The sequence below is a fragment of the Bombina bombina genome, chromosome 9, assembly GCF_027579735.1.
Source record: "Bombina bombina isolate aBomBom1 chromosome 9, aBomBom1.pri, whole genome shotgun sequence".
NCBI lineage: Eukaryota > Metazoa > Chordata > Amphibia > Anura > Bombinatoridae > Bombina > Bombina bombina.
In genome coordinates this window covers 162,541,726-162,563,033 of record NC_069507.1, presented here as the reverse complement: position 1 = coordinate 162,563,033, position 21,308 = coordinate 162,541,726, and the positions used below count along the sequence as shown (strand labels likewise).

Here is a 21,308-nt window from a genome sequence, read left to right as displayed (position 1 = left end):
ATAGCAATGCACAAGGTGAACCAATCACAGGAGGCATCTATGTGCAGCTACCAATCAGCAGCTACTAAGCATATCTAGATATGCTTTTCAGCAAAGAATATAAAGAGAATGAAGCAAAATAGATAATAGAAGTAAATTAGAAAGTTGTTTATAATTGTATGCTCTTTCTAAATCATGAAAGAAAAAAACGTAGAAAGTAAAAATTAGTGTAGTACTGTACTAAATAATAAATATAACAGGTCTTTCCAATTCAGATACAGGACCCGACCACTAGGGGGCAAAAGGTTGTTCAGAAATATGGGATTTAGTTTGTTCAGGCTGTGCAAGCTAGAGCCCATACTGTGAATGGTCACGGTCCAGCTGCAGGAAAAGACCTAAACACGTCCTATCTACCGCAGGCTTAGCCACATCCGGGTTGCTTTGGCATACAGCAGTGACAGCACGTATTCTCATCCCTGTCACTGAGTATCAGCTGCAGCACCAACCTAGCACCGTCCACAGAATCCATAGTTCGGCATTCTCTTCATCGATCACATCTGGCTTCCTCGTGTTTGCCTTAGGAGGAAGCCCACAAGGAAGTGAAAACCGAGGCAGCAAGTGAGATCCAGATGATGGTGTGGTCGCTGCTCAGGGTTGGGGGTATAGATGTCCCCAGGCTGCCAATGAGAGTTGGGTGATTCCAAGAAACATTTTACCTACGGAAAAGATAGGACCTTTCTGGTAACTATTTTACCTTTGATTTTTAATTTCCCTGAAATGGCCCTTTGTAATATAATGTTAGATATATTCCTTTTGTCTTTATACTGAATTCCATTGACAATGAAAGGTCTGATGTAGTGAATATTGTTTCCTATTTCCATGATAATGAAAAAGGTTAATGTAAGGATGGGGGTAAAGTAATGACTGTTGTTTTCCAGTTGTTTTAAATGAATAACTGTTGTTAGCAACGATAGTGTTAAGATGTTGTTGATATGTATCAGTTTTTGTCCCCTGGGTACTGAAGGAGTTAATGTAATGGCTAATGGAAATTGTTAAAGGGCCATTATAGTTGAAAAATGACATGATCTAATTAGTTTGAGCATGTCATTTTAAAGGGACAGCCTACTTATTTTTTTATTGTTTTTAAAGATAAATGACTCATTTACTACCCATTTCCCAGCTTTGTACAACCAACATTGTTATATTACTATACTTTATAACCTCTAAATCTACCTGTTTCTAAGCCCCTGTTATCTTTTCAGGGAGACAGTGCTAGTTCATGTGTTTTATAGATAACATTGTGCTCACTTCTGCAGAGTTATGCAGGAACCAGAACTGACTGGCTAAAATGCTAATTTGTAAAAAGCACTTACATAGGTGGGGCAGTCTGCAGAGGCTTAGACACAAGGTATTCACAGAAGTAAAAAGTGTATTAATATAACTGTGTTGGTTATGCAAAACTGGGGAATGGGTAATAAAGGGATTATCTATCTTTTTAAACAATAAATATTTTCAACTAGACTGTTCTTTTTAAGACTATGACCCTGCTCTACTGTGTGTAAAGTTTCCGCTTCGGACCTTCAGTGCTATGCGGGTCCCCGGCAATACTTCTACTATGTGTTTAACCCATACGATCAGTGCTCCCTTATCGTATGAAGGCAGATGACTTCTGCCCCAGCTGCAGAGGTGGGCTGACCTGAGGCTGTAAAATTTGTGATCTGTATCTAGCAGATGAGTAGTTGAAGCTAAGAATAGATCCACCCATATACTACAGTGTGCAGTGAAGACCTGAGGTGTTTGACAGGCAGAGTGAACTCTCCAGCAGACTGTAGCCCAAAGGTAAAAATGATAATCTTTGAAGTATAAAAAACCGAAGCCTGATGAAAGGGAAAAGAGCACTTAGATCCTGGCTTTTGTGGTGATTCAGTATGTGGAATAAGGTACAGGCAAACCTCATTTTATTGGACTTCACAGATATTACTCTTTTTTACAAACTAAAGGTTTGTTGTAACCCTGTGTCGAGCAAGTCTTTTGGCGCCATTTTCCCAACATATAAACACATGAATATATGAAAAAAAATAATATATATATATATATATATACTAGTCCTAAAGCCCGTTCACACGGGCCGTGTGGTTTATTTTTATTTTTATATTCTCTCTCTCTCTGTGCCCTATCTCTCTCTCTCCCCTCTTTCTCCCCCCTGTCTCTCTCACTCTCTCCCCCCTGTCTCTCTCACTCTCTCCCCCCCTGTCTCTCTCACTCTCTCCCCCCTGTCTCTCTCACTCTCTCCCCCCTGTCTCTCTCACTCTCTCCCCCCTGTCTCTCTCACTCTCTCCCCCCCTGTCTCTCTCACTCTCTCCCCCCCTGTCTCTCTCACTCTCTCCCCCCTGTCTCTCTCACTCTCTCCCCCCTGTCTCACTCTCTCCCCCCTGTCTCACTCTCACTCCCCTGTCTCACTCTCACTCCCCTGTCTCACTCTCACTCCCCTGTCTCACTCTCACTCCCCTGTCTCACTCCCCTGTCTCACTCTCACTCCCCTGTCTCACTCTCACTCCCCTGTCTCACTCTCACTCCCCTGTCTCACTCTCACTCCCCTGTCTCACTCTCACTCCCCTGTCTCACTCTCACTCCCCTGTCTCACTCTCACTCCCCTGTCTCTCTCTCACTCCCCTGCCTCTCTCTCCTCTCCCCTGTCTGTCTCTCTCTCTCCCCTCTCTCTCTCTCTCTCCCCCCCTGTTTCTCTCTCTCTCTCTCTCCCCCCCTGTCTCTCTCTCTCTCTCTCTCTCTCCCCCCCCCCTGTCTCTCTCACCCTCTCCCCTGTCTCCCTCTCCCCTGTCTCTCTCACCCTCTCCCCTGTCTCCCTCTCCCCTGTCTCTCTCACCCTCTCCCCTGTCTCTGTCTCCCTCTCCCCTGTCTCCCTCTCCCCTGTCTCCCTCTCCCCTGTCTCCCTCTCCCCTGTCTCCCTCTCCCCTGTCTCCCTCTCCCCTGTCTCCCTCTCCCCTGTCTCCCTCTCCCTGTCTCTCTCTCCCTGTCTCTCTGTCTCCCTCTCCCCTGTCTCCCTCTCCCCTGTCTCCCTCTCCCCTGTCTCTCTCTCTCCCTGTCTCTCTCTCTCCCTGTCTCTCTCTCTCCCTGTCTCTCTCTCTCCCTGTCTCTCTCTCTCCCTGTCTCCCTCTCCCCTGTCTCCCTCTCCCCTGTCTCCCTCTCCCCTGTCTCCCTCTCCCCTGTCTCCCTCTCCCCTGTCTCCCTCTCCCCTGTCTCCCTCTCCCCTGTCTCCCTCTCCCCTGTCTCTCTCTCTCTCTCTCTCCCCTGTCTCTCTCTCTCTCTCTCCCCTGTCTCTCTCTCTCTCTCTCTCCCCTGTCTCTCTCTCTCTCTCCCCTGTCTCTCTCTCTCTCTCTCCCCTGTCTCTCTCTCTCTCTCCCCTGTCTCTCTCTCTCTCTCTCTCTCCCCTGTCTCTCTCTCTCTCTCCCCTGTCTCTCTCTCTCTCTCTCTCCCCTGTCTCTCTCTCCCTCTCCCCTGTCTCTCTCTCCCTGTCTCTCTCTCCCTGTCTCTCTCTCCCTGTCTCTCTCTCCCTGTCTCTCTCTCCCTGTCTCTCTCTCCCTGTCTCTCTCTCCCTGTCTCTCTCTCCCTGTCTCTCTCTCCCTGTCTCTCTCTCTCCCTGTCCCTCTCTCCCTGTCTCTCTCTCCCTCTCCCCTGTCTCTCTCTCCCTGTCTCTCTCTCCCTCTCCCCTGTCTCCCTCTCCCCTGTCTCCCTCTCCCCTGTCTCTCTCTCCCCTGTCTCTCTCTCTCTCTCTCTCTCCCCTGTCTCTCTCTCTCTCTCTCCCCTGTCTCTCTCTCTCTCTCTCTCCCCTGTCTCTCTCTCTCTCTCTCCCCTGTCTCTCTCTCTCTCTCTCTCTCTCTCTCTCTCTCTCTCTCTCTCTCCCCTGTCTCTCTCTCTCTCTCTCTCTCTCTCTCTCTCTCTCTCTCTCTCTCTCCTGTCTCTCTCTCTCTCTCTCTCTCTCCCCTGTCTCTCTCTCTCTCTCTCTCTCTCTCTCTCTCTCTCTCTCCCCTGTCTCTCTCTCCCTCTCCCCTGTCTCTCTCTCCCTCTCCCCTGTCTCTCTCTCTCTCTCTCTCTCCCTGTCTCTCTCTCCCCTGTCTCCCTCTCCCCTGTCTCCCTCTCCCCTGTCTCCCTCTCCCCTGTCTCCCTCTCCCCTGTCTCCCTCTCCCCTGTCTCCCTCTCCCCTGTCTCCCTCTCCCCTGTCTCCCTCTCCCCTGTCTCCCTCTCCCCTGTCTCCCTCTCCCCTGTCTCCCTCTCCCCTGTCTCCCTCTCTCCCCTGTCTCCCCTGTCTCCCTCTCCCCTGTCTCCCTCTCCCCTGTCTCCCTCTCTCCCCTCTCTCCCTGTCTCCCTGTCTCCCCTCTCCCCCTGTCTCCCTCTCCCCTCTCCCCTGTCTCCCTCTCCCCCTGTCTCTCTCACCCTCTCCCCCTGTCTCCCCTCTCCCCTGTCTCCCTCTCCCCTCTCCCCTGTCTCCCTCTCCCCTGTCTCTCTCACCCTCTCCCCTGTCTCTCTCTCCCTCTCCCCTGTCTCCCTCTCCCCTGTCTCTGATCAGCTGCTTTCAACGGCTATTTGCTAAGTGGGTTGTCAACAGCTAGTGCGAGGGTGTGATAGGCGGCTAGGCTAGTTGCGTGCGCGTGGGTTCGCGTGCGCATGCGCGTGCGCATTGTGTGATAGGCTAGTAGGCTAAGTGGGTTGTCAACGGCTAGTGCGAGGGTGTGATAGGCGGCTAGGGTTCGCGTGCGCGTGCGCGTGCTCAAATCAGTTTTGTGAGTGTGCGTGCGCAGCAAGGGGGGTCAAAGTGCTAACAAACATGCTAAGTGGGTGGGAGAGTGCGCGCGTGCGAAGTATCAACAGCTGGCCAAGGGTGCGCGTGCGATCAGCGGCAAGAGTTTGTCTGAACTGCGCATGACGGCTTCAGACAAACTCTTGTCTTTTATAATATAGGATACACACATATACACACACACACAACACATAGAAACACCCAGCACTCACCAGCTAGCTCACAGCTAAGATAAAATCACAACTGGAAAGGTTAGTCACCGCATCTGGCCAAATGGGAAAGCTCAGGCACCACGTCAAGGTCCTTTCCATTGCCTGAGTCCCTAACACAGCCACACCATCATGCGAGCTCACAAAGCCAAACAGACTGAGAACAAAGAAGGGGTGCACAGGTGGCTGTAATCACCCAGAGAAAATAGAAAACATGGAAGGGAACTGCACTCCAAGACCGGACCAGGTACACATCATGTGACTCAGCAACATCCAGCCCTGGGTGCTAAATAGCACTCCAAAAAAGCTGTGATGTCACCAGAGCCACAGGCAGTTAACCCCAGTCCGGAATGGGTGCAAGAAACAAGGGGGATTACAAACAAAAAGTAATACAACACATAGAAACACCCAGCACTCACCAGCTAGCTCACAGCTAAGATAAAATCACAACTGGAAAGGCTAATCACCGCATCTGGCCAAATGGGAAAGCTCAGGCACCACGTGAAGGTCCTTTCCATTGCCTGAGTCCCTAACACAGCCACACCATCATGCGAGCTCACAAAGCCAAACAGACTGAGAACAAAGAAGGGGTGCACAGGTGGCTGTAATCACCCAGAGAAAATACAAAACAGATTTTTTGGCCAGATGCTGTGACTAACCTTTCCAGCTGTGAGCTAGCTGGTGAGTGCTGGGTGTTTCTATGTGTTGTATTACTTTTTGTTTGTAATCCCCCTTGTTTCTTGCACCCATTCCGGACTGGGGTTAACTGCCTGTGGCTCTGGTGACATTGCAGCTTTTTTGGAGTGCTGTTTAGCACCCAGGGCTGGATGTTGCTGAGTCACATGATGTGTACCTTATATAAATCCAAATATAAATGCACTCACTGTTACAGGTCAACAACCGCTGGGGTGCTGCGTAAAGTGTATACATCCATAGCATTTATCCTGTTTAGTGAATAAAACGCTGCACTCACCGGTCTTCATGAAAAAATTCAATTTAATCTCAACAATTCAGCATAGTCGATATACAAGAACCCCAAACGTTTCGGTACCGGTACCTTTTTCAATGGGTGTTAAACCTGTGTCCCAATGTTCTCTACTGAACCCACACACCTGTTACCTTAATATACCCTTCAGTGCTAAAAACTTCCAGTGCTAGCGTGTTACAGCCTGTATCTCACGTCACTGGTAATCAGTTACGCCATAAATGGACAGTCTACACCAGAATTTTTATTGTTTTAAAAGATAGATAATCCCTTTTATTACCTATCCCCTAATTTTGCATAACAAACACAGTTATATTAATACACTTTTTACCTCTGTGATTACCTTGTATCTAAGCCTCTGCAAACTGCCCCCTTATTTAAGTTCTTTTGACAGACTTGCATTTTAGCCAATCAGCGCTGGTTCCTAGGTGACTCCACGTGCGTGAGCACAATGTTATCTATATGACACACATGAACTAAAACCCTGTAGTCCATTCAGGAAAGAGGCGGCCTTCAAGGTCTTAGAAATTTAGCATATGAACCTCCTAGGTTTAGCTTTCAATTAAGAATACCAAGAGAACAAAACTAAATTGGTAATAAAATTAATTTGGAAAATTGTTTAAAATTATATGCCCTATCCGAATCATGAAAGTTTATTTTGGACTAGACTGTCCCTTTAAGTGTTATGAATTTGGATTGTGATTGCTCAGAACAGGGCTGTCTCATATTAAAGGGACACTAAACCCAATTTATTTTCTTTCATGATTCAGATAGAGCAGCAATTTTAAGTAACTTTCAAATGTAATCCTATTAATTTTTCTTCGTTCTCTTGTTTTCTTTATTTGAAAAAACATGAATGTAAGGTTAAGAGCTTGCCCATTTTTGTTTCAGCACCTGGGTAGCGCTTGCTGATTGGTTTGCTACATTTAGTCGCCAATCAGCAAGCGCTACCCAGGTGCTGAACCAACAATGCTTACATTCCTGCTTTTTCAAATAAAGATACCATGAGAACGAAGAAAAATGAATACTAGGAGTAAATTAGAAAGTTGCTAAAAATTGCTACTCTATCTGAATCATGAAAAAATTAATCTGAGTTTAGTATCCCTTTAACTATAGGGCTTTTTTACCGCATTCTTATAACTTGTTTTTTGGGCAGAGAAACAATGATAAATTAGTGATTGTGATCTCCTCTAGGTAGTTTATTACTTATCAGTACTATATAATGTGCTGTTTATTATGCCAAGATAGATTGTGGTCAACTCCTTGTGTTTAACCCCTGCAAAAAGGGGGTTAGATAAACAACTTTCTAATTTACTCCTATTATCAATTTTTCTACGTTCTCTTAGTATCTTTATTTGAAAAGGCAGGAATGAAAGCTTAGGAGCCGGCCCATTTTTGGTTCAGCACCTGGGTAGCGCTTGCTGATTAGTGGTTAAATGTAGCCACCAATCCGCAAGCGCTACCTAGATGTTGAGCCAAAAATTAGAAAGTTGCTTAAAATTGCATGCTCTTTCTATCTGAGTCATGAAAGAAAAAAATTGGGTTTTGTGTCCCTTTTTAATATTGTCTCCAGAGAAGCAACGCTTTGCTTGGAGCAACCTAAACGCATCTAATGAGCCAATAACAAGAAGCATATGTGAGTATCCACCAATCACCAGCTAGCTCCCAGTAGTGCATGACTGCTCCTGAGCCTACCTAAGTATGCTTTTCATCAAGGGATATCAAAAGAATTATGTAGCTTTGATATTAGAAGTAAATTTAAATAATAAATAAAAAAAATCTTTTTTTTTTTTTTTTTTTTTTTTTTTTTTTTCCCTTTCTATTTGATCCATGAACTTTTAATTTTGTCCCTGTATTCAGTTTGTCCATTAACACGTATGAGATATTTACAAAATTTGGTATTATACTGTAATATATAATACAAGTGAATACAAAGTCCCTCCATTCTTAGAGAAGAGTACTAAGTTTAACCCCGAGGTGCCGTTATTTCTCATGTATGCCATAAACAAAGAATAATAAAAAAAAGTCCAGCCTTGAAAATTCAGGTATTTCCCTCTTTCGGAGGACGTCTCTGGCACACCTGAGCTAAGGTTTGTCATTTGACATTCTCTGTGAGTTTCTAGGTGTGCAGTTAAAGGGACATTATACACTCATTTTTTCTTTGCATAAATGTTTTGTAGATGATCTATTTATAAAGCCCATAAAGTTTTGTTTTTTTTTTGTTTGTTTTTTTAAATGTATAATTTTGCTTATTTTTAAATAACATTGCTCTGATTTTCAGACTCCTAACCAAGCCCCAAAGTTTTATTTGAATACCGTCAGCTACCTTCTCCAGCTTGCTCCTGTTTGTGTAAAGGGTCTTTTCATATGCAAAAGAAGGGGGAGGGGGAGTGTCTTATTTCCCACTTGCAGTGGGCTTTCCAACTGCCTTTTCAACAGAGCTAAACTGAAAGCTTCTAAGTACGTTTTTAAACCATTTTATACTGGATTTTTATATCAGTATCTGTGCATCTTATTCTTTATAGTAGTGTCTATTACATGCAGTTATATGAAAATTAGTGTATACTGTCCCTTTAACATAAATAACCCACACTGCATATTCAAGAACTCTTGTATGTCTCACACACACATGTATGTATGTTGTTGTTTTTTGTATTGCTCCAGTCCTTTATCCAGGTAAGCAACAACCTTTACAAAGTTTTATTGTACCTGGCAAACAATGGCTTACGATATCATTAGAGACTAGGCTAACTCGGCTGCATAAAAATAAGTTTATGGAGATTAGCTATGGAGTTTAAGGCATCATTGCAAATACTAAAAACAAACAAGCTCTTGTGGTAAGGACCCTTATTATATCATTTTGGTTAAATGAGTATATAGGACGGTTATTTTTCACACATTGCTCATGGAAGCTTTGGTGAACTAGCAGAATGATTAGAATAGAGAAAAACCTGCAATAAGTTGTATGACAGAAGGTAAAAATGTGCCAAAATCAATGGAGTGGATAGAAATAAATCACCCTGGGTTATTTTGTTTGTTGTTTGAACTTGTTTAAGTCTGACCTTTAACTGTTTTGCAGGTGTTAGAACACATAATTACATGCAAGTAACAGTGAAGTAAGGAAATGTGTTCCACGTTTAGAATATAAACCGTAAAACAGTTATGGCCAACTTCCTAACACAGATCAATTTTTTAGATGCCTTAAAGGGACGTTATAGTGATAAAATGACCTCAAATTTGTTAGAGCATGTAATTTATCACTAGCAATGCTGTGTCTTTAAACCCCTGCAACAGGGTTAAACACATAGTTAAAGTACTGCTTGGGACCAGCAGTGCTCTGTGGCTCCTAAGTGGTACATAACACATAAATTTGCAGCATCACTAGTGATAAAATGACATGCTCTAAAGAAAGACTATAATGGTTGTTTAAGGGTCACAAATACATTTATGGTTATTTATATTTCCTAAAAATATACAGTCGATAGGGCTTGATTTAGGGAAGATTACAGGGCACCCACTGTCTGCTGACCTTTCTCCCCTGCCCCAGACAGCTTCTTTAGGTTGTCGCAATGCCACAAAAACTGTGACACACATTCTTCTGTTTTTTCACTGTGACTGCAAAAATGCTTAATGGTCGTACCTGTTACAAAATTCATTAACATGGAAAATAATAAACAATGGTGCAACAAACAAACAAAACCCAGCTAATAGTCTGCTAAAATGAATGTGTTAATAAATGAGAATTGAATAATAATAGCAGGTCAGATGAAATTGTTAGTTAAAGTCAAGAGGATGAATGATTAATATGTAATTACTGATCATACCACAGATTGTACAGCAAACAACAGGATGGTTAATTATTATTATTGAAGTGTGAGGATTCCTGTGACAGTGATTATGCAGTCAATCACACTTCACAAACTAGCTCCAAAAGTGAGTAAGTTTGTTTATTATTATTATTATTATTATTATCAGGTATTTGTAGAGCACCAACAGATTCCACAGCCCTATAAACATAGGAGGTGTGCAAGATAACATTTATGGGGATCAAATGGGAAGAGGACCATGCCGAGAGTTGCACTGCTGTAGTTGGCTCTTATGAAGGTGATCTACAAACAGCTGGAATCTTTGGCTTACATGCTAAGGGGGTTCAGGGGATAGCAATGGAGGAGAGGAACTGGTATTAGGAAAGGTTAGTGTGGGTTGTATGCATCCCTGAACAGTAGAGTCTTTAGGGAGCCCTTGAAGCTTTCAAAACTAGAAGAGAGTTCCATAAGATGGGAGCCAGTCTAGAAAAGTCTTGTAAACGGAACTGTGAGGAGGTAACGGGAGAAGAGGAGAGTAGGAGATCGTGAGCAAAACGAAGGGGATGGGAGGGAGAGTATCTAGAGACAAGGTCTGAGATGTAGGGGGGAGCAGTGCAGTTGAGGGCTTTGTATGTCAGAGTAAGAATTTTGTGTTTAATCCTGGAGACAAGAGGAAGCCAGTGAAGGGCTTGGCAGAGAGATGCAGCAGATAAAGAGCGACGTGTAATGAAGATGAGTCTGGCAGAGGAATTCATTATGGATTGTAAAGGAGCTAGGCGGCAGGTGGGGAGATCAGAGAAGACGGAGTTGCAGTAGTCGAGGCGGGAATGGTTGAGAGAGTGGATTAAAATCTTAGTTGTGTCTTGTGTAAGGAAATGTCTAATTTTAGAGATGTTTTTAAGGTGGAAGCGGCAGGCTTTAGACAAGGACTGAATGTGAGGAGTGAAAGAAAGATCTGAGTCAAGTGTGACCCCAAGACATTGGGCATGTGGGGTAGGGGTAATGATGGAGTTATAGAGATTTTGGAGGAAGGGGGGAAAATAAGGAGCTCAGTTTTGGAGATTATTATTATTATTATTATTATTATTATTATTATTATTATCATCAGTTTTTTGTAGAGCGCCAACAAATCTCGCAGTGCTATACACATTGGTTTACTATCCTTTGTAACAATTATGGAAGACAAATAGACAGAAGGCCTTGCCAAGAGTTACACTGTTGTAGATCAGCGCTTATGAAGGTCATCTACAAAACAGCTGGGCTTGTAGGCTTACATGCTAAGGAGGTTCAAGGGGATGACAAAGGGAGGAGAGGAACTAAGATAAGACAACAGAGTCTTTTTAAAGAGACATTAAACACTAAATTAATGCTACATAGAATGAAGCATTCAAAGAAAACATTTGTCTGAGAATTGCATGTAGATGTATTTTTTTAAAGTTTCATTAGCTGTTAAAATATTGACAAAATAAGTGTAAAGTTTTAGTGTCTATAAAACAATAGGAGCTGCTATGTTGTAACTTAGGTTACCTTCTCTGCTGTGGCCAATTAGAATCCGTTATAAATAGGTCACTAGAGTGTGCAGCCAATGGCCGTGTGTAATATAACAGTGTTCTGCACTTCCATTTCTAACAGGAACTGAAAAGCTCACAATTTCAGAATGAAATTATAGGAAAGGGGGACAAAATAATAAATGAACGTATATTGCAGAGTTTTTTTATATGTATATAATTTTATATTCCAAAGAAAAAAGACAAAACCACACTCCGTAAAAATTAGATGATTTATTGAATATATTTAAAATTCAAAAATAGAAATATGTGACAGCCTAGCCACTTGTTTGGGGAAAGAGCGCAGCACACGGGCTTACGCGTTTCGGCTGTTAGCCGTAATCATAGCCTGTTGTGTGTCTGTGCTCCCTGCCTTTAAGAACACCTGAATCTTTTCTAATTGGTTAAAAACATTATGCGCTATTCCTCCTTCTAATGCCCAGGTAATGCTGAACACCTACAGCTGTGTACTTAACCCTATCACTCTTTAAGTCACTACTTTTATCTGCTATTATTTAGCTACTCATACTTATAATAGAGAATTATGCTTTCTATATCATGTGTGATTAAAGGGATATGCCAGATAAAACACATTGGAACAAATCTATCTATAGCTTAGACTTCTGAGGAAAACCTACTTAATACCCCAATGTTGTAGGAAAGATATTGTTTGGCCTCTTGAATACAAAAATATTAATTATAGTGAATTACATTCGCTCAACTTTTCTTGGAAAGACATGCCGATATACACTATTAGTGTGGGTGGGAAATGTTACATATACTTGTTTGTTCTATATAACCCTCATAATATCTTTTCTTGGGGGTTTCTCGACACTTGATCAGATTGGCTGTGGGAAACCACAGACATATTATGTGTATATTGTTTCCCTAATATCTACTCCTCACCCTTCTCTAGAAGCTTATCTAACATGTTTGCTACTTGTCAGAGAACCTATTTATGTAACTACACTTTATTAGAAATACAAAGAGAGATAAATTAGTTACTATGTTGGAGTAATCTTAAAGAATATAAGTGCATGTATGGTGTGTTAGGGGTAATGTAACCCTTGGAGTTGAATGATAGGGGTAGATCATTCCCAATAGTTAATAATATCATACCTGGAATTGAGACCCTCAGGGAGTCTTGTTCTGAGTCTCAAAATCCAGAACATCTCCCTTCTTGCTAAGAGTTTATCTAAATTACCTCCCCTTTTGGGGACTTTTATTTCCTCTATAGCACACCACCTTAATGTGTTTATTTCTCCATTGTGTCTCTCAGTGAAGTGTTTAACCAGGGGGGTTTGGGATTTACCTCTGGAAATTGTGGATATATGCTCCCTTATTCTTGTCTTAATGTCCCTTGAGGTGAGACCAATATACTGAACTTTACACTTTTGACATGTGAGCATATATATGACACTCTCTGTCATACAATTCATACAGGTGTTTATCTGAAATACCTCTCCTGTCACCTGGGACTTAAATGACTTTGTTTTTTCTAAATACTCGCAGGGCTTGCATTTTTTGTGACCACAGTTATACATGCCTCTGCTAGTCAACCAGGTACCACTGGGTTTTGTTTGGGACTTAAGTTCAGTTGGAGACAGCAAGGACCCCAAAGTAGGACACTTCCTTGAGCTGCACCTAACTCCCTTTTTGACAACCTTGATCAATTTGTCATCTGCTGCCAAAATGGGAAAATGCTTTTTTATTATATTGGTAATTTCGGGAAACTGGGCACTGTAATTTGTAACAAATGTTAGCCCTTTAAAATTATCTTGCTGTTTTTTTATTGTTATTTTTTCCTCTGAGGAAGGAGTCTCTCATCTTGGATTCAACTTGTTTTTTTGCTCTCGTTATTGTCTTCTGTGTGTACCCTCTCATTTTTAACCTTTGTTCAAGGGCCACTGCTTCCTGGCGAAAATCTTCGTCATTCGAGCAGTTTCTCTTTAGGCGAATGAATTCACCTTTCGCTACTGCAGCTGCTGTGTGTCTAGGATGACAGCTGCTGTAGTGTAATAGTTTATTACCACTAATGGGTTTCTTATATACTTTGGAGATGACTTTTTCGCCAATTATCCCTTTTAGGGTGAGATCAAGATAATTAATTTCTGTGGAATTACATTCAAAGGTAAAACTCATGCCCACATCATTGTCATTAAGAGTTTCTATGAATGTTGGGATGTCTGAAGGATCCCCTTTCCATACAAAAAGGAGATCGTCAATGTATCTACCATACATGGCGATTTTATCTTTATAGATATTTCTATCTCCAAAGATGTGGAAAAATTCCCACCAACCTAAAAATAGGTTGGCATACGAGGGGGCAAACTTGGCCCCCATCGCAGTTCCACATCTTTGGAGATAGAAGACATCCTGAAACTGAAAAAAATTGTGAGTTAAAAGATACCTAGTAACTCTTAGGGCAAAATCTTGAAAATCTAGTGAAAAATCCGAGTGATATAATTTTATATTACCACCTTGTAAAGACCTTTCACTGGAATCAAAGGGACAGTAAAAGTCAAAATGTATCTTTCACGATTCTTCAGATATAGAGTGTGCCATTTTAATCATGTTTGCTTTATTCTCTTGGTTTCCTTTGTTAAAGAGTAAACCTTGGTGGGCTCAGGAGCAGAAATGCACTATTGGAATCTTGCTGAACACAATGGGTGAACCAAAGATAAAAGGCATATGTGTGTAACCATCAATCATCAGCTAACTCCCAGTAGTGTGTTTCTGCCCCCAGAGCCTACCTACGTATGCTTTTCAACAAAGGATACAGACAAATAAAAAAAATGATAAAAGATGTAAACTGGAAAGTTGTTAAAAATTCCATGCCCTATTTGTTTTATTTTGAGCTTACTGTCCCTTTTTAAGGGGGGCTATTAGCAAGCACTAGCATATCAACAGCTGATAAGAGTTTAAATAATTTTGGTCCAGACAGAGCATACAGTTTTAAACAACGTTTCTATTTATTTCTGTTATCAAATTTGCTTCTTTCTCTTGGTATCCTTTGTTGAAGGAGTAGCAATGCACTTCTAGGATCTAGCTAAATATATTGGGTAAGCCAATGACCAGAGGCATATATGTGCAGTCACCCATCAGCCGCTAGCTGAGTCTACCTAGGTATGCTTTTTAACAAAGGACACAGAGAACAAAACAGATTAGATAACAGAAGTACAAAAGAAAGTTAATTATAATTGCATGCTCTATCTGAATCATGATAGTTTTAATTTTTTTGTTTTTACTGTCCCTTTAAGTGGCAGGCTAGTTTAAAGTAACAGTCAATTTTATGAAAAAGTTTGCAGCATTAAAATCATTAGTGGTGATTAGCTGCAATAGCAGTGCAATCGCATAGACTGAGCTTCTGGGAATGTAAATAGTGTGACAGCTTTAGCTAAGCCTCTGTCTCCGTGAATATGCAGGGTTTAAAAAAAAAAAAAAAAATTTGTAGTGCCCAGGTAGCAGTTTTATACTGTTTCTTTGTTTTTAAGGTAACATTTTACTATAAAATGTCACATTACACTACTACTTAACCCTTTCCCACCGTTTTAGTGCCATTAGGACGGCATGTACTAAAGCCAAACACGCTTCCTGAATGGGATTGCGGCCTGGAGGGCGTACCTAACGTCATAGGCACTCCCCCTTGACCCAATCCCATCATTAAAATCTCGCGATTGTGCATTTTACACTTTGTTTACATCTGAACTGTTTTCCGATGTAGACAAAATTGGCCCGACGGGAAAAGGGTTAAAGAGCTATTGTTGATTGCCGCTAATATTGTTTTTATTTTTAGGCATGGGCATTTGGTTCATTCATTATGATCTGAATGAGGAAGAAGGCCGCCACTCGTGGCATTTGGCTCTTTTCGGAGCCGCATTTATTCTTGTGACAGTAAGAACGAACTTAGATCTGTGCATATCCAGATCTTCGTGTGTTTCCCTTTCACAAAAATAAAAACATTTTCAAAAATAGCTTAATGATGCAAGTAGCCACTTTCTTCTGTATTCGGATCATCTGAAAGATCCGAATGCCCATGCCTATTTTTTCAATATTGTTTACTGTCCCTTTAAGAAAGCACCTGTGAATACATTTAGCATAAAAAAAGAATAGTGTGTACACCATGTTGGTTATGTGGTTAGTAAAGCTGTATTTCATCTTTTGTTGAAAGAAGCTGTAGTTTTAGCACAGATTTATTTATTGTTTTAAAGTGATAATTTGCACCAAAGTAGGAGATAATGTTGCTATTTTACAAAGGTAAAAGAACACAAAAGTTTAACCCCTCACAATGTTCTGAAGTAGGGGTTTAAGCTTGAACACCTCCGCTTATTGCTCAAGGAGGTATTAGCTACTCTAGACGATTGTGACCCTATAGTGGTCCCAGAGAAATTGTGTAAAATGGACAGATACTTAGAGGTTCCTGTTTACACTGATGTTTTTCCAGTCCCTAAGAGGATTGTGACTATTGTTACTAAGGAGTGGGATAGACCCGGTATTCCGTTCGCTCCCCCTCCTGTTTTTAAGAAAATGTTTCCCATATCTGACACCATACAGGACTCGTGGCAGACTGTTCCTAAGGTGGAGGGAGCTATTTCTACTCTTGCTAAGCGTACAACTATACCTATCGAAGACAGTTGTGCTTTCAAAGATCCTATGGATAAAAAAAATTAGGGGGTCTCCTAAAGAAAATTTTTGTTCATCAAGGTTTTCTTCTCCAACCTATTGCATGCATTGTTCCTGTAACTACTGCAGCTGCTTTCTGGTTTGAGGCTCTAGAAGAGGCTCTCCAGGTGGAGACTCCATTAGAGGATATTATGGATAGAATTAAGGCCCTTAAGTTGGCTAATTCTTTCATTACAGATACCGCTTTCCAAATGGCTAAATTAGCGGCAAAGAATTCAGGTTTTGCCATTTTAGTACGCAGGGCGTTATGGCTTAAGTCCTGGTCTGCTGATGTGTCATCAAAATCTAAATTGTTGAACATCCCTTTCAAAGGAAAGACCCTATTCGGGCCTGCACTGAAAGAAATTATTTCAGACATCTCTGGAGGGAAAGGCCATGCCCTCCCTCAGGATAAAACAAACAAAATAATTTTCGTTCCTTTCGGAACTTCAAGGGTGGTCCCACTTCAGCTTCCCCTGCAGCAAAGCAAGAGGGGACTTCTGTCCAATCCAAGTCAGTCTGGAGACCTAACCAGGCTTGGAACAAAGGTAAACAGGCCAAGAAGCCTGCTGCTGCCTCTAAGACAGCATGAAGGGGTAGCCCCCGATCCGGGACCGGATCTAGTAGGGGGCAGACTCTCTCTCTTAGCTCAGGCTTAGGCAAGAGATGTTCACGATTCCTGGTCTTTAGAAATTGTGTCCCAAGGATATCTTCTGGACTTCAAAGACTCCCCCCCCCCCCAAGGGGGAGATTTCACATTTCTCAATTGTCTGCAAACCAGACAAAAAGAGAGGCGTTCTTACGCTGTGTAGAAGACCTCCATACCATGGGAGTGATCCGCCCAGTTCCAAGAGCGGAACAAGGGCTAGGTTTTTACTCCAACCTGTTTGTGGTTCCCAAAAAAGAGGGACCTTTCAGACCGATCTTGGATCTCAAAATTCTAAACAAATTCCTCAAAGTACCATCTTTCAAGATGGAGACTATTCGCACTATTCTTCCTCTGATCCAGGAGGGTCAATATATGACTACCGTGGATTTAAAGGATGCGTATCTACACATCCCTATTCACAGAGATCATCATCAATTCCTCAGATTCGCCTTTCTGGACAGGCATTACCAGTTTGTGGCCCTTCCTTTCGGGTTGGCCACGGCTCCCAGAATTTTCACAAAGGTGCTATGGTCCCTTTTGGTGGTTCTAAGACCACAGGGTATAGCAGTGGCGCCTTATCTAGATGACATTTTAATTCAGGCGTCGACTTTCCAGCTAGCCAAGTCTCACACGGACATCGTGTTGGCTTTTCTGAGATCTCACGGGTGGAAGGTGAACATAAAAAAGAGTTCTCTCGTCCCTCTCACAAGAGTTTCCTTCCTAGGGACTCGATAGACTCGGTAGAAATGAAAATATTTCTGACGGAGGTCAGAAAATCCAAAACTTTTAATCACTTGCCGACCTCTTCATTCCATTCCTCGGCCATCAGTGGCTCAGTGTATGGAGGTAATCAAACTCATGGTAGCGGCAATGGACATAGTCCCTTATGCCCGCCTACACCTCAGACCACTGCAACTATGCATGCTCAAACAGTGGAATGGGGATTATGCAGATTTATCTCCTCAACTGCATCTGGACCAAGAGACCAGAGATTCTATTCTCTGGTGGTTGTCTCAGGACCACCTGTCTCATGGAATATGTTTCCGCAGGCCAGAGTGGCTCATAGTAACGACAGATGCCAGCCTGCTAGGCTGGGGTGCAGTCTGGAAATCCCTGAAAGCACAGGGCTTATGGTCTCGGGAGGAATCTCTCCTCCCGATAAACATTCTAGAACTGAGAGCGATATTCAATGCGCTTCAGGCGTGGCCTCAGCTAGCTGCGGCCAAATTCATCAGATTTCAGTCGGACAACATCACGACTGTAGCCTAAATCAATCATCAAGGAGGAACACAGAGTTCTCTAGCGATGATGGAGGTATACAAAATAATCCGATGGGCGGAGGATCACTCTTGCCATCTCTCAGCAATCCAAATCCCAGGGGTAGAGAACTGGGAGGCGGATTTCCTAAGTCGTCAGACTTTTCATCCGGGGGAGTGGGAGCTCCATCCGGAGGTTTTTGCCCAGCTGACTCAGCTATGGGGCACACCAGAATTGGATGTGATGGCGTCCCGACAGAGCGTCAAACTTCCTCGTTACGGGTCCAGGTCCCGGGATCCCCAGGCGATACTGATAGATGCTCTAGCAGTGCCCTGGTCCTTCAATCTGGCTTATGAATTTCCACCGTTTCCTCTCCTCCCACGTCTGGTTGCCAGAATCAAGCAGGAGAGAGCTTCAGTGATTCTGATAGCGCCTGCATGGCCACGCAGGACTTGGTATGCAGACCTGGTGGACATGTCATCTGTTACACCGTGGACTCTGCCAATGAGGCAGGACCTTCTAATCCAAGGTCCGTTCAAGCATACAAATCAAATTTCTCTGCGTCTGACTGCTTGGAGATTGAACGCCTGATTCTATCAAAGCGTGGTTTCTCTGAGTCGGTCATTGATACCCTGATTCAGGCTAGAAAGCCTGTCACCAGGAAAATCTATCATAAGATTTGGCGCAAATATCTTTGTTGGTGTGAATCCAAGGGTTACTCATGGAGTAAGATTAGGATTCCTAGAATTTTGTCCTTTCTCCAAGAAGGATTGGAGAAGGGATTTATCAGCTAGTTCCTTAAAGGGACAAATATCTGCTTTGTCTATTCTTTTACACAAACGTCTGGCAGATGTTCCAGACATTCAAGCATTTAGTCAGGCCTTGGTCAGGATCAAGCCTGTATTTAAACCTGTTGCTCCACCATGGAGCCTAAACTTGGTTCTGAAAGTTCTTCAAGGGGTTCCGTTTGAACCTATGCATTCCATAGATATTAAGCTTCTATCTTGGAAAGTTTTGTTTTTAGTAGCTATCTCTTCGGCTCGAAGAGTTTCTGAGTTATCTGTAGGGGATGGTGGCGTCGCTACAGCCCAGGAGGTGTGTTACTGCGGCCCAATCCAAAAATGTGTATATTCCAATATAGAAAGTGCACTTGTGGCGTGTTGCCAGCACTATGAGGATAGAGCCAAATCCAAAAGATCAGAAGTGAGAAAGAGGCAGCAGCACTCCCAAATCTTGAAGTATAAAAACAAAATTTATTTCGAAATTTAAAAAAAGTAAACAAACAGCATAGCACAGAGCAAAAATATCAATGGAGGGGAGAGTGGAGTCCTGACATGTTTCGTGCTATGCAGCACTTAATCATAGGGTTTCTGAGTTATCTGCTTTACAGTGTGACTCACCTTACCTTGTTTTCTATGCAGATAAGGTGGTTTTGCGTACCAAACCTGGGTTTCTTCCTAAGGTTGTTTCTAATAGGAATATCAATCAGGAGATTGTTGTTCCTTCTCTGTGTCCTAATGCTTCATCAAAGAAGGAACGTCTGTTGCACAATCTTGATGTGGTTCGTGCTTTAAAGTTCTACTTACAAGCAACTAAAGATTTCCGTCAAACATCTTCATTGTTTGTTGTTTACTCTGGTAAACGGAGAGGTCAAAAGGCTTCGGCTACCTCTCTTTCCTTTTGGCTGAAAAGCATCATCCGTTTGGCTTATGAGACTGCTGGCCAGCAGCCTCCTGAAAGAATTACTGCTCATTCTACTAGAGCAGTGGCTTCCACATGGGCTTTTAAAAATGAGGCTTCTGTTGAACAGATTTGTAAGGCGGCGACTTGGTCTTCGCTTCATACTTTTTCCAAATTTAACAAATTCGATACTTTTGCTTCTTCGGAGGCTATTTTTGGGAGAGAGGTTCTGCAAGCAGTGGTACCTTCCGTTTAAGGTACCTGTCTTGTCCCTCCCTTCATCCGTGTCCTAAAGCTTTGGTATTGGTATCCCACAAGTATGGATGAATCCGTGGACTCGATACATCTTACAAGAGAAAACAGAATTTATGCTTACCTGATAAATTTCTTTCTCTTGTGATGTATCGAGTCCACGGCCCACCCTGTCTGTTTAAGACAGGTAGTATATTTTTATTTTAAAAACTTCAGTCACCACTGCACCCTATAGTTTCTCCTTTTTCTTCCTAGCCTTCGGTCGAATGACTGGGTGGGGCGGAGCTAAGGGAGGAGCTATATAGACAGCTCTGCTGTGGGTGCTCTCTCTGCCACTTCCTGTTGGGAAGGAGAATATCCCACAAGTATGGATGAATCCGTGGACTCGATACATCACAAGAGAAAGAAATTTATCAGATAAGCATAAATTCTGTTTTTTTCATTCTAATAATTTTCCCGTGCACAAAGCCATTCCACCTGAATTCCAGTAATTGCCATCCAGCAGATCAGCCATATCCCACCAGTATTATAGTAACTGCCATTAACATCAGTCGTGGTTAGCTCACATCTATATTGAGAGCTTTCTGATATAAACTTAATTTATGACTCCAATGTCTGTCCATGATCATAAGTAGTTTTGAATAATTCCTAACTGGGGAGGTAACTTGGAAGACTTGTGGTCCTTTTAAACATAATTCTTTTTTTCCCACATTCTGCCTCTCTGTTTCCAGCTCAAAAGTTGGCACTCGCCCTTCATCTGACATTTGGAAGTATTCTCTCAGTTCTGTTATTCCGTTAATTCCAAAAAATAATTCTTAAAAATATGTAAATATATACATAATGTAAACTTAGCTATGGTTATACTGGTTATGTATGTGTGTATGTGTGTGTGTGTGTGTGTATATATGTGTGTGTGTATATGTATGTGTGTGTGTATATATATATGTATGTATGTGTGTGTGTGTGTGTGTGTGTGTGTGTGTATATATATATATATATATATATATATATATATATATATATATAATCGCACATTATAGAGGTTTGTACCTTTTTATAAAAATTTGTCTGTTACAGTTTTGCCAGATCACCTTGTATAATATTTTAAATGGGCATGAAAGTAAAAATTAAACTTTCTTGATTGAGAGAGAGCATGGAAATTTTAAGAGATGTTTTTGATACGTTTACTTCTGTTAGCTAATTGCTTCATCAACTTTTAAAGGGACAGTCTAGTCAAAAATAAACTTTCATGATTCAGATAGGGCATGTCATTTTAAACAACTTTCCAATATACTTTTATCATCAAATCTGCTTTGTTCACTTGGTATTCCTAGTTAAAAGCTAAACCTAGGTAGGCTCATATGATAATTTCTAAGCCTCTTATCACATGCTTTTTTATTTGCTTTTCACAACAGGGGAGTGCTAGTTCATGTGAGCCATATAGATAACATTGTGATCACGCCAGT

General features: G+C 42.1%; 1 protein-coding gene across 1 annotated transcript in view; it reads left to right on the top strand.

Moving 5' to 3' along the window:
* The first annotated feature begins 309 nt into the window (after nt 1-309).
* Nucleotides 310-21,308, top strand: part of MFSD13A (major facilitator superfamily domain containing 13A) — a 152,278-nt gene continuing 131,279 nt past the window's right edge. The window contains exon 1 of the mRNA XM_053692469.1: nt 310-720. The gene's annotated coding sequence lies outside the window, so the exon portion shown is untranslated. The remainder of the gene's footprint in view (nt 721-21,308) is intronic.